Genomic DNA, 14,009 nt, shown 5'->3' with positions numbered 1-14,009 from the left:
GTACTCAGCTCTGAGTGCTGACTATACACTAAGCATGCTCCATATTTCTGAAAAAAGAAACATCTCAGCACAACCATGAGTACTGCTGCAGATAAAATGCAATTCAGCCACTATCATTCACTTGGCTGTACAGTATAAAGTTCGACCAGTTGCAGGAGCTATGCAACACACACACATATTCTAGTTGTTGCCATGGAAAAAAACAACAGAATGAATTTGCATAAATTTGCATGGCGTGGGAAATTTGCGACACAAGTAAGAGCCTGTTTGTAGACCTCTTATTTGTACCCCAGAGCTAAGGTTTACAAAACGATTAATGTAAAAACCCCCTTAAAAATTTCACATCAGTGCTTGTGCCTGCACTCTGCCACTGATCTGTTCACTCACTGAAATATTACATGAACTCTTCTCTAAAACCATTCATTCTGCAAACATTTCCCATGACCTAAAAGAACAAATATTCCTTGTTTTCAACAAATACTCTGTGTTGTAACTTTTTCAAATATTCTACTGGGCTTTGAAATCATTTACCCAGGTTAAGAAGCAGGAGAATATACCTATCCTGTAACACCTAAATCTAAAATTAGTATTTTAAGTAACCAAATTTATGATTTAATGAAAATAAAGATTTTTGGTAGATTTAGGTATATATTTCTCTGACATAGAAAACAAGTTGATAATTCACAAAGTCCATACTTCAGTATAGCAATATAGTGTTGAATAGAATAGAATAGAATCAAATAGAAGCGAATAGAATAGATTAGAAAGCCTGTGTTGTGACTGTACTGAGTGAAACCAGAATATAATGACAATATTAGGAAACTATTACTGATTAAATAAAGTAATAAACACATATAAATAGATATATAAAAAAAATAAGCATAATTCCTATGCGAGTATAGAAGAGCATAGATTTTGGCGGACAAAAATTAATGCACAATTAAGTATAGATAACTAAATCCAAAGTTCAATGACTAATGTAAAAGCAAGGTTATATTGTACTAGTAAATCAGTGTTATTACTATGTATATTACTATACATAGTATAGTATATAGTGGTTATCACTGTTGCCTCACAGGAAGAAGGTCCTTGGCCTTTAATACTTTCTGTGTGGACTCTGCATGTTCTCCCTGTGCCTGTGTGGGTTCTTTCTGGGTACTGGGACCCTCCCAACGTCCAAAGACATGGTTAGGTTAACTGGTGATTCTAAAGTGGCTCTAGATGTGAATATGAGTGTGAATGCCTGTCTATCTCTTTGTGTTAGCCCCGCTACAGACTGATGAGCCGTCCCCTTCTCTCCTGCTGTCATAGCTGGGATAGGCGAGGCGGATAAGCAGAAGAAGATGGGTGGCTATGTGTAATTGACTTTAATTTGTAAATACACAGGGTAGGTGATGCATTGGATGCTCTTAATATTATGTTATGAGAAGCTATTAAGTTCACAGTTTGCTTTCTAGGAGATGTGCTTTTGCATAATGTACCATATTCTAGCGCTGATAACACGCTCTCCTTGATAACTTCATTCTTAATGAATCTTCTTTGTGCCACAAAAACACACAAGGAGATCAGCTCCATCTGGTGTCAAATACACACTGTTCAGAAACTCCTTTGTCATATGTTTCTTCAAGCGATTGCGAGCTTTTGTAGGATTAAAATGTGCATGACTTCCACTTTGGTCTTTTTAGAAGCATTTCTGCTCTCAGGTGATAAAATGATCAAAGTTAGTTATGTTTCACAGACTTTGAGCAAAGTTAGTTGAGGGGAATATCAGTCAATTACAGTGTGAAACTGACTGACATAATAGCATACAGAACATTCCAGTTTCAGAAATAAAAAGTAGCACTGAGGCATCTTCTAAAAGTCCATTTCAAATCAATTTTGAAAAGAAAGGAAAAAAGAAACATACAGTTGCAGTGTAAAGCGTGAGATTCATGGATCATTGACTCGCGCTATTAGCCAAACACCCACATAGAGCTCCACACTTATTCAGGCACCAAACCCCAATGGTTTCATTTCCAGCTGAGACGCAAATTAAGACCTACTAAGACACACTCTACTGTGGATACGTTTAAAGGAAGCATTATTGGACTATTTTACTGTGCATTGTCGTTATTTCACGAAAGAACGGCTGCAGTAGTTTATCAAGCTGTTCAAACACTTTCTAAAGCTGTTCTTCACACAGATTATTGCTTTTCAGCTGTGTCCACTGACCATATGTGAATTCATGTCATCTTGGTCAGAATCTGCAAATCTTAAGCTTTTTGTCAAATAAAGTCCCAGACTTACTAAAAGACATAAAAACGACACACGGTCATACATTAAAATGTAAATCCTGTACAAATGGGAACTATTTGTTCTACATTCTCTGTACTGGTGGAACTGAGGAGACTTAAATTATTTTACTGTGTGTTATATTGGCCTAGGTACAGTAGTTCAGTAGTTCTGCTACCAGTGCACATCAGTGTAATGGAGTCTGCTCTCTTTATAGTCTCCTAGGGATGCATGCTAAATTTTAAGTTCTGTTACTCTGGATCCTTCACCCTTTTAAGGTGTTATCCTTCAGTTCAACTCTCCTGTCATATCCAAGCATGGACGACATACTCACACACGCTCTGCCTATCCTCGCTTTATATTTAAAAGAATGCACACATGTATGCAAATGTAACCTGGGCACATACACATTCATATTACGCCTGATTACACAGGAAAAGTAAGCCTGTGCTCTTTAGTAACGAATTAGCGGGTGATGATGATGCACTGTGGCAAGCAGACTCAACTACATGCACGCACAAGGTGATGTTTAGCATCTTAACACGTCTGGAGTGCACAGTCGGCCTGCTTTTCGACGTTTTACGCTATGACATTATGCATTGTAGGAAAGTACGACACAGAAAAAAGACATCGCAAGAAATGAAAATGGAATAAAATTTTAATCTGGATTAAATGTTACTTGTAAATATTAAGTCTCACCGCCTGCAGTGAAAATAAGATAAAGAGCATATTAGCCCTTCATCTTGTGGCTCGCTAGAGCAGGAAGAATTCCGTGGTAAGCAGATGTCAGTCTGACATGTAGTCTTATTGAACAGAACAAGAATAAGAACACACCATCAGCAGTGAAAAAAGCAACATTCTTATTCAATAAGCGACTGCATAACTATGATGGAAGGAGGAAAGGGGTGGGCCAAGTGAAAAGGAAAAAATCTGCAGTAAAGCTCATACATATATACACACTGGCACTGTAATGGAATCTTAATATAAAACTTAACTAAAGTAACTAAAGGGTGGTGAGGTTCATAAAGTTAAGGAAAGGCTTCTAGAAAGTTATCTGGTTGGCCACATTCCAAGGTTTGAAGTAAAAAAAAAAGTAAAAATGTAATAACATGCATGCTCAATATTGCAAACTTGAAAGAATTAAGCAAGGGCATAATACTGCCAATGCTGCACAAGCCTATAAATTATTCAAAACAGGAAATGTTTAGGAAAGCTTAATCTTGACTTTTCATTCTAAAAGAGAAATATTTACCCTATTCCTTTCTAACAAATCGTTAAAAAAAATCTTGACATCCTGAGCTTCAGTTTCAAACCAAAAGAAAAACTGTACTGTTTTACATTCTGTGCAGAGTTGGTAAAAAACAAACAAACTGAGAAGCAAATGGAAGACTTCCACTTCATAACTGCCTCCACTCCAGTGGTGAAACAGATTGTGAATGCTGCAGCTTAGTTACACCACAGGCTCTCTGAGTCAGGAGGAAGACCCAACTGAGTATTCATGACAATGGACTCTACCGCAATGGCAAAAATAATAAGAACATAGTGAAATCTAAAGCTGTCCTTTACTTCTTATTCTGAATCAGAACCCTGTCTACAATTCTAACTACATAAAACGTTGTTGTTTTTGTGCATTTGGTGATTGTTTGCTCTTCATCACATTTCCCAAAAATCTGCTAAAGTAAAACTGATTAGTTTGTCAGGTCTGAGTAGAATTCAATTTTTCTCCTTGCACACATCCAATATTACAGATGGAGACAAAAATGAAGTACTTTGCTGCTCAAAGACACATAAATTCTTGGATGACATGGTGCGTTGCTTAGATACACATTGGTTGCTAACAAGCATGCTAAGCCTGGACTGTTGACACCCCCACAGTCACAAGGAGACATCAGGGAGATACTGTCGCACAACTAGTCGCATTCCAATGAGTTCTAAAATGTCTCCATCTAATGATTATTTGTTTTTTGTTTTTTTACATTATTTAAGCTCACACAGATCAAAACAGGAGGAAAATGGTAGGGTTTGAGTACCATCCTTTTATCCAAAGCACTGTTCTAATGTTTAATTTCATATCAGGCTGGTAAATTACATAAATCTTCCATTAACACAACAGCAATCATCCAGCAACCATCCAGTTTCATCCTCAGGTCTGTTTCACTGGGTGATGACTAAGTCCATTAACATTCAGCGGTGACCTGTTGCCCTGCACCAGCAGAGAAATAGTTGATTAGAAAATAGCCCACCAATAAGGTCAGAACGGGGAAGAGTAAAAACAGCATATTATGCAACAATGTCACGTCCTGTCTGTTGCTATAACAACCAGCAGCGGTACAAGGACCCCGCAAATGGGACAGGGAGCTCGTCTCCAAGGGAATGTGCATTTTAAGAACCAATCAGTGATGGTTTCTTTGAGGCTCCTGGCAACAGAAAGTCCCGACCTTTGACCCTATTCAGCCCCTCTTTAGAATTCACCAACATAGTAGGACATCCTCTGAACCGAATGCTAGATCAACAGGAGTGTATTATGGCCTCAACAGCCATTTCCTTGAAGCTCCATGTGAGAACATGTTTACCTCTGGTACTGACATAGATCGAGAGGTGATGTAATATCCTGTCTATTGATCACTCTGTTCACAAGAACTACTTCAACAACCATAATTATGAATGGATATAAAATACTGCTTGGATATTCAGTGTACCCATGGGACAAATTCTTATGACTTCTGCGACCTTCAGCTTTTCACCCTGAGCCTCAGGCCAATGCAACTGAGTTTGTTCAGTGCTTTTGTTTACTACAGAGAATAGTATGGGGTTTCTCTGTATTATTGTAGGGTCTTTACCTTACAATATAAAGCCCCTTTAGGCAACTGTTGTTGTTGCCCTAATACATCAGCAATAAAGCTGACACATGTAGCAGATGCTTTGTATCACTTAGCATTGTGTTTATTTTTTTAGGATAATGGAGAAAAACAATAAAAAATGAGGATATAGTTCAGACAGATCATAATACTGCACAGAGAGGTTTTGCATGTAAAGTCTAGAGAGAAACCAAACAAACCTTTTTAGACACAGGATCTGTGACATCGATTTTATCCGATTTCATTAAGTGAGTTCGTTTTTTACTTCAGTGTACCTCACATGTGCTCATTCAACCACATTATGGCGACGGAAAGGGAGAAGGTAAGCATGCCATGTTTACTTTATAGATGTGACTGGACTGAAGAGTAAAGAGGAGCTTTGTATTTTGCTGAGTCTGTACAATTTTAACAAGTTTGAAAGTCAATATTTGGTATAGCTGGTATTATTCTCTAACACTCCGAGGCAAAGCTTCTTGTAATTTCTTACAAGAAATTATTAGTCCTCAGGAATAGTTCTCCAGGCTCCTTGAAGGCTCTTTTTCGGATGTCGGCTGACTTTTGTTTTGTTTTCTGTCAAAACAATCCCACAGTGCTTTAATAATGTTGACGTCCGGGCTCTGGGGATCCAATCCATAGCTGATATTGTTTCACTGTGTGTTTTTCTATCCAGGTATGCATTTACTGCATTGTCAATTTGAACCAAAAAATTTAAATGAGGATTATTTACTCCATAACAGCAGTTGTTACTAATTTTGAGTTTAGATCGTGTGTAATTTGGCATACTTTTGCATTTTCTCTCACTGTTTCCCTTCCATAAGAATGACTTCTTAACAGTCACCCTTCTACTGAGGCCATTTCTGATGAAGCTTTGGGTCATGTGTCAAGTATTTGCTGAAATTTTCCTCTTTCTTAACGACATGTCTTTTAGATACATCTGATGTAGACAGTTTGTTGGCCTTCCACTTCTTCTCTAAGGACGCACTGCACACTGTGCCAAGCTTTGCCAAGTTTTCAGCTAACAGCTCTTTCAGAATCATCTTGTTGGTGCACAAATGCTATTTTCTGCCTGTCAAACCGTGTTATCGTTGTCATTCAATAAAATAAATGGGAACAAATTATAGTTTGGTAACAGGCGGCTAGTAACAAGGTGTCTAAAGGTACAATTTAAAATAGATTCTTTGCTAAGTTTTCTGTGTAGACAAAACACAGGTTCATCCCTTTACTGAGGTGCGTTATTTATTGCTTGAATGATTTCTAAGGTCAGTGCTCAGAGGTATATAAAAAAAAGTCCACAAGTGACTGAGAATTAGTGGAAAAAGCAATGTCCAAAGAAAACCTTTGAGAGACTTTTGACAGAACGCCTGGGGAACTGTTGCTCAAGACAACTTTAAAAAATATATAATTACTTTTTGCACAACACTTTAATGCGCAGGTTTTCTTATTACAAGATGGAGAAACAAATGTTTGTTCAGTCTAAAAAAAATCTGTTTCTTTTTGGTGACCTAAGTTACTCACATTGTTAAACATAAGAGCCAGCTTAATCTAAATGTTTAGTTGTTAACCTTAAAGGAAAGCTTCTGTTTAAAAAAGGAGCCCTAAATCAAACCAGAGAGCCCCTTGACACAATACACATGATGATTTGCTCCACTATATCCTTGCTTGCATTCCTCTGTCGGACTGAAAATAACAGGCCAATAATGTTAGGACACATATCAAAACCGCTGGCAGCGTAATAACCTTTCTGCTTGTTGATGTGCTCCCTACTGGAGTTCTGCTACTGTTCCTCTTTCCTCCAAATGAGATGATAGTCTAAGGTCACAGATCAAATCTGAACACTGCTGGCACTGTAATAAGTGTCTTATGATTTGTTCTGCTACATGCCAGCTTGTATCTCTGGCCCCAAAACTGTGCAAGCCTTTTACAGTGAGGTGTGACTTCACTTCTGCGAGTGTGTTGACTTTTCTGTTCTCAAGATCTTGGATGCAGAAACAGTATACACGCTTTAAAAGACACATTTTATATAAAAAAGCTCAAGCAAAAATATTTTACACCTGTACATTATCACGTCAAAAACAAAAACAAAGTATATAAGTACAGTAAATATTGTAAAACCCGTATTGTGTAGAAATTCAGGGGAATTGCGTAGTTTGTTTCAGCCTCTGCCGCCGACATGAGAGTGTGTGAGTGTTTGCAAGTGTAAAGCTTTTTCTCCCTAATCCTGCTGCTAGATAAATTATATTTTCTAATCTTCTGTAGATATGGGCAAACTGACAGGGAGAAAAAGATGAAGGGTTTGAAATAGTTTGTGTCTGTGTGTGTTTCTAGTTTTGTGTGTATATGCGCGTTAGCATGAATATTTCAGAGGCCCCTAACTGAGCGCTGGCGACGGAGCATCACCAGAACGAGGACACGCTGCTCTTCAGGGTTGGGGATAGCAAAGGCCGGACAGAGAAAGAGAGAGGGAGAGGGAGGGGGGGAATTACACAGAGAAAGAGCGCAACATAAAACAGCAAGGCCACATAGACACACACCAAATTTCAAGAACAAGAATATGTTTGGAGGTGGGAACAACTGTGAAATTCATCCTATTATCACATGTGTTTATGGGAGACTTCAGTGTTAAAAAGGAAAACAGTGGATATAACTTAAAGAAGAAGAAGAAAGAAACAAATCTAGACTTTCCAACAACACATCCAGCCTATGCCAAGGAAATATAGCAAACAATATGTATGGTTAGGAATGAAGAATAAGGGATTCATGCTGGCAAAATGCAAAGTGTATTTACAAAACATAGTGAGCAAATATGTTTTGCATTATGCTCACTAATATTAGAAAAACAGCCCCTTTTTACATCCAGGCATGCAGACAAGTTTTTGTTTCATTTGTCGAGGGTTTAAAATATTTGCCTCTGAGATCTTTGACTCAACTCCAAAAAAACACTGCCGTCATTGCTCTGCATAATAAAAAGACCACACTGTGAAAATATTCACTTTAAAAAAAAAATTCTGGAAAACTCTTGACAGTGTGTTGCAAAAAGGCTGTCGAGAGCACCAAGGAACAACCTGTTTCTGTAAAGTGATGATACTGTTAAATTTTTTTTGAAATGTTGCTTTCTGGTGTTACAGCTCAGACGTGCATCGACTGGTATTGTGCTTGACAGCAAAAATCTTCAAATGCAAAATGTATATTTGATAAGAGGGGCACCTCAATTTCAACTTTATACTTCATATTTATTTTGTGTAATAATATGTTGGGCATATTTACATATTACAGCTATTTTGTAATATATTGTATTATTTAGTGTGGTACTTTAACTTCTTTGGACCACATAATTTCCTCTGGGAATCATAAAGTATTCTGATTTTGATTCTAATGACTCTGATGCTAAAAATCACAGCTAACCAAACTTAATGTGCCTTTAAAATTTGAAACATTGCTGCGTGAGTGTTTACATGCATAATTGTCCTCCGTAACCCTGAGTTACTGACGGGCTAATGTTGTGCATGTCGCCTGTGTAGTCAATCCTTTTGTTTCAGAAGGTTTACCTGCAGGTGTGTTACAGTAAATGGGAATGACGCTCAGTGAGCTGTAGTTCAGTAGGTTAAAGCGGGATGAAGATTTAGTCTGGTTAGTTCACGGTAAACCTTCCTAACAATATTAAAGGTATTACTGACATATCAAGCTTGCTCCCTGGTGAGGTTGACAAGATACTACAGAGGATCACTGGACAGTGGAGAAAGTAGATGGTGAACATTTCAGATGTTGATAAGGTCAAATATTGATGGACTCAAAGTAAACACTTCTTGATCTATCGCTCATAGAGCCATGGGAACATTAATTATGTCTCAAAACATAACAATCTTTGTTTGCAGGCTGACATAAATTGATCGCCCACATTAAAACCATCTGCTTAATTCTTTGTGTCTCCCTCATGCAATCACAATATCTCTGACCCATCAGGGAATAAACAGAGGGTCTCCATGGGTGTCCTGTTGTGTCTGGCACAGGGGTGTTGGATAATTTGAGTCTGTAGGTTGGCTGGGTGGGGCCTCCACGGATCACGGTTATTACGTGATCCGACTGAAATCTGTGAGTCTGGAAGCCGAACCAGTGCTTGAGGCTCTATGCTGAGTTCCTCGAGTTGTTCCTGAACAGGTTTTGCATTGTGGCTGTCGTGCTGGTGGAGGGATCAGACGCTGTCATTGCCACAATGCAACAGTGTTTAGGTGGGTGGCAAATGTCAAAAATATTATCCACATGAATGCCATGAAAGAAAGCTTCCCAGCAGAATGCTGCACTGTAACAGTGTTATTCACTCCACTTGTCAATAGTTTTAATGTGGGTGAATATTTGTATATTTGCACACACCTTAGGTAAGACGTTCAAGCTGTCTGCTTTTCTTTTCATCTCATATTTCTGTCCGACTATTTAAGATATTTTGATTCAGAAAAACAGCCACGTCATGGTTACTATTTATCCGCGTGGTCACACTTCTGTTCTGTTTTTAGTGAAAAGAGAAAGGGACAGCGTTTGTGTGCATGTGACAGGATGACTGTTTCCATCTAGTCCATCTGTCACCAAAAAGACTACTACTGTGCGTGTGTGTATGTGCGTTTGTGTGTGTGTCTATGTGTGCGAGGAATCTGGCTAGTTTGTGAAAGACATATAGCATTATGCTCCAGTCTAACACCTGCTCTCATTAAAGAGTGCTGTGGGAAAAAAGAGACACTGAAATTACTGTTATTCAGCTCACCTCTGACATGAAAGGTAAAATTATTGCTGTTCAACCATTATGAAAGCATAGTGGTCTTTATTTCAATAAGGAGGTTAGCAGCAATGTGCCAGCTTTGTCTTTAAAGAAAAGGCAGTACGTGTGCGTTGGTGACCTTTGTCATGCAGAGCTGGGTGTTACACTGTGATTATAAGGTATGACAATAATGTGCCAATTGCACTAGTTCCTACAGTGGTAATGACAAAGTGCTGAGCTTCTCTTTGATATCACCAGGACATTTCTCAATGGCTTGAGGGTTGCTGTAGCCTGCTAGGAACAGCTAACTTGACCACTGATAACACAGCATAATCCGCACATCCGATGACACTATCTCCCACCAGCAGCTTACAAACGTCTCATTACCATAGTAAATATGGCAAATAAGGAAGTAAAATGTTGTTCTAAAAGAGCAGTCATAACAAGGTACAGCTCATTCAATGAACAGTGCATTGTTATTGCTAGAAGAAATTAACGACACAATTTCCTATTTACTTCTGTTCTAGCAAAAACAAAACTTAAGGCTATTTCAATGCCAATTTGAGTTGCATCATTTTACTATTGAACTTTTTTGTAACAAAGACAAGGATTTAAATAGCTTTCATTGCTTGCTTATCTTCCTCGCCTTCACCCAGATCTCCCCTTTTCTCATTCATTTCCTTTGCCCTTTTTTATATTTGATTGTCTTGTTTTGTTTTTCTAAAGTACACGCAGAAATAAAATAAAAAAAACAGTGTTGGCTGGGATTATTTGGTTGCTGAGGTTTAAATGCATTAGAGTGATCTGTATGTGAGCTGTGAAGCATTCTCCTCACACTCCTGCTTTCTCCCTTTGAGCTACAAGTCTATTGAAATGTCTGAGTGACCTATAAACCCCTAAAACACAAAGGCAACAAAATGCGTTCTTCATTTTAGATGTAATATCGTGGTTTCTACCACCAGTATACAACAGTATATACAACAGTATTCAACCAGTATACCATCTATCTACTTTGGACCTTGCACGTGTACCACAGGCAGCCTTACAGCATTTAAAGTGAAGCGATCTTAGGAGTGAGCGTGCATTTATATTACTTATGTTGTGTGGACATAAATCTGTTGTGGGGACCTCCTCCTTTTGGCGACAAAGAGAAAGTCCCTGTAAAGTTAATCATTAAGTGTGTGCGTGCGCATGTCTGAAGCATGTGTATGTGTTTGGTGTCTCGGTGTGTCTGTGTGCTAGCGGCCTCAGCATTGATCTCTGTGTAAGCCTTGGTCATCGCTTGTGGCCTGAAGGTGAGGTGACAGGGGAGTAAAGAGGCTTTCATCAGATTACAGCTCATTCTCTGTCTTTCACCATCTCTCTTTCCAGCATCATTTGTCTTACTGCTGCTTTCAACTACTTTGCTCCTTCTCTCTCTCTTTCTCTCCTGCTGAACACAAGACCTACTTTAAGCCACAGCATTAAAATTCCTCTTCAATCCCTCAAGGATTCATTTGTCTTTGCCCAAATGTCCCAAATGAGCTGATGTATGACTACATATCACAATGCACGCTAACAATCCACAAAAAGGAGAATTTGCACTGCAAAGCCTTTTCACATATATTTATGCAAACTCTTAGTCTTCTAAGAGTCCATCAGGTCAACCCGTTTGACTCTCAGTGTTTAGCTGCAAAATATAGACATTTCCATTGTAAATGTAGTCTTAAAATACTGGGTTATGAGATGAAACCAGAAAGCTATTGATACCAAAATCCTTGTCCCTTCCTTACATATCAAGATTAAAAGTTAAGATATCTGTTTATAGCAACTGACAAACAGCCTTTTTCCTGTTTACACATCAGTTAGACATTGAGTGACAATTGCATAAACAGCCATATTATAGGTTACTTAACAAAGTCCAAACTCCAATTTCCTTCGAGTTTTGATTTGTCTTAGTCTGCCAATTGATGATGGGTATACAGTGCATTTATCTTAAGTTAATTGTTGAAAACAGCTGCCAACAGTTGCAAAGTGGCTGCCGAGATTGGCAAGACTGAACCGAAACAGTAACAATGTGCCAAAGCAATTTACAAGAAAACACTGTAGAGCCAGGTGATCATTCACAAAAGCCCCTTTTTCATTGCTGATGCAAAACCCAAGTGACAATAACCACTATATACATACAGACATTGTGAATAAATGCATTTAATTTATTTCCATGACTGAAAACTAGTGTGGTGATGTGAGCACACAACTGTAGTCTGTGGCACACAGTTTCTCTGTAGAAAGCCTTGTCTTCTATCTCTCCCTGATTCTATTAGCTGGGCTCCTCACACTTCAGTCTCTCTGTAGACCGTCCTGAATAACTGCATTCAGTTGCAGCACTACTTTCCCTTTACTCTGTTTGGCACCATTTACATTGATAACACCACGTGTGACAAATGTCCAACGGCTTCACACATTCTGTGACCAGACTTCAATTTTTAAAAAAAATATAAGTTCTGGTCAAATACACATACAGTTCTGAATGATGTGCATCTGCATGCACATATATACACAGTTTTTGAAATTCTGTGTGCAGCTACCACATAAATAGTAGCAGATCCAGAGACATGTCTACTTAGATGGTATTAGAATACCCTTCCAGCTACAAACCAACATGACAGCCAACACACACACACACACACACGCACGCGCACACACACACATAAAATGCCACACTGCCTGGGGGCTTTTACATGCTCTGAGTCAGATCTGGTTGGAAATAAAGGCTCTCAACCTGACAACGCCAGCATTATACAGATGGCACATTGGTCTCCATACATTTTTTTTTCATTAAGTGCTCACATCATTTAAATGGTACCCACACTGTGCACTGGTGAGCTGAATGACTCAAATACACATGTGGTGATTACTTTGAAGCAGCATGTGGAAACTGCAGCGTGAAGCACAGCAGTGGCGTGCATTAATGGGATTAGAACTCACTTTAACCTTTCTCTTCCTTCTGCACTTACACTCCTTATCCTGGCTCTTTTAACTCTCCGCCTCTTTCTTTGTTTCTTTGTCTCTTTCTTCCTGAAATCACTTGTTCTTATTTCACTGCAGTTTGACAGACAGCATCCTTCTTCACTCTTTCCTCGTTAACTCTCTTTAACCCTGTACGCATCCTGTTAGCTGAATGACAAATATCTCTGAGGCTGCCTGTTGCAGGCTATCACTGGCAGACTGAGGGGTCCCTGCAGACTTTTTGTGCTCAGTTTTGAATTTGAGACTTCTTGGCTCATGCTGCACTTACATAATCTGTTGTCAAAGCTGGGTACATAGAGTGCACGGTAACACTGGCAATTCATGAATTATATCTTCTGTATGAATGACAGCCCCTATATGGCACTTATCCTCCCCTCAGCAAATTTTATTAGTGCATTTCTAGCTAAGATCTTCCCCAATGTTTACCTTCCCTGGACTGTTATTCTTTCAAGAATGGAAATGCACTGGAGTGATAGCGTCATTCAAATTAAAAATCACAGATATTGTGCTATACAAAGAAATTTTTATGTGAATTTTCTCATTTTTGCGACCTAATAAGAAAGAAGAAATGAAACAAGGAAACATAAGTGTCCGCTTCTTGATAGACGTCTCGTTTTTTCAGCCTGCCAATTTGGCCAGAGTCCTAAGTCTGAAGACTGGTGGGCTTTTTGTTATGGTTACGTAACTATCGGGAAAGCGCCATATGGGTTGATCATTTAGTGATTAAAGTGGATTCAAATGGACCAATTGAAGGTATGTGTTTGATTCCCATTGCAGATGGCACAGTTTTGAGTCCCCAGTTTCCTCTTGCCTCTTTGCCATTGCCCCATTATTTAAAACACAGACCAAAGCGGCCCTATGATTGAAATCTGATGTCAAGAGCCGACATTATTCCAAACATCAAAGAAGAGTAGATTGAAGTGTAAATAACACCCACTGACCATTGTAACTATCGTGTATAGCATTGGTGCATTTAGAGAAAGTGGATCTGACTGAAAATTGCTGGATGGCAAGTAAAAGAGGGCCATCAGAGAGTCAATGTTAACTGCATTTATTCTGCTTGAAATTGTTATTATACTGTGTAATGCTGTGTTGGAAGACCTACAGGTGCACTGGTGAAGCAG

At 38.8% G+C, this 14,009-nt stretch overlaps 1 protein-coding gene across 1 annotated transcript in view; it reads right to left on the bottom strand.

Annotated features, from left to right (window-relative positions):
• tmem198aa (transmembrane protein 198aa) overlaps positions 1-14,009 on the bottom strand; it is a 41,742-nt gene that overhangs the window by 25,583 nt on the left and 2,150 nt on the right. The gene's annotated exons all lie outside the window — the stretch shown is intronic.

This window comes from Neolamprologus brichardi, chromosome 16 (assembly GCF_056152115.1).
Source record: "Neolamprologus brichardi isolate AB-2024 chromosome 16, ASM5615211v1, whole genome shotgun sequence".
NCBI classification, from domain to species: domain Eukaryota; kingdom Metazoa; phylum Chordata; class Actinopteri; order Cichliformes; family Cichlidae; genus Neolamprologus; species Neolamprologus brichardi.
The sequence above is the reverse complement of the archived record's forward strand: the minus strand, read 5'-3'. Positions and strand labels throughout refer to the sequence as shown.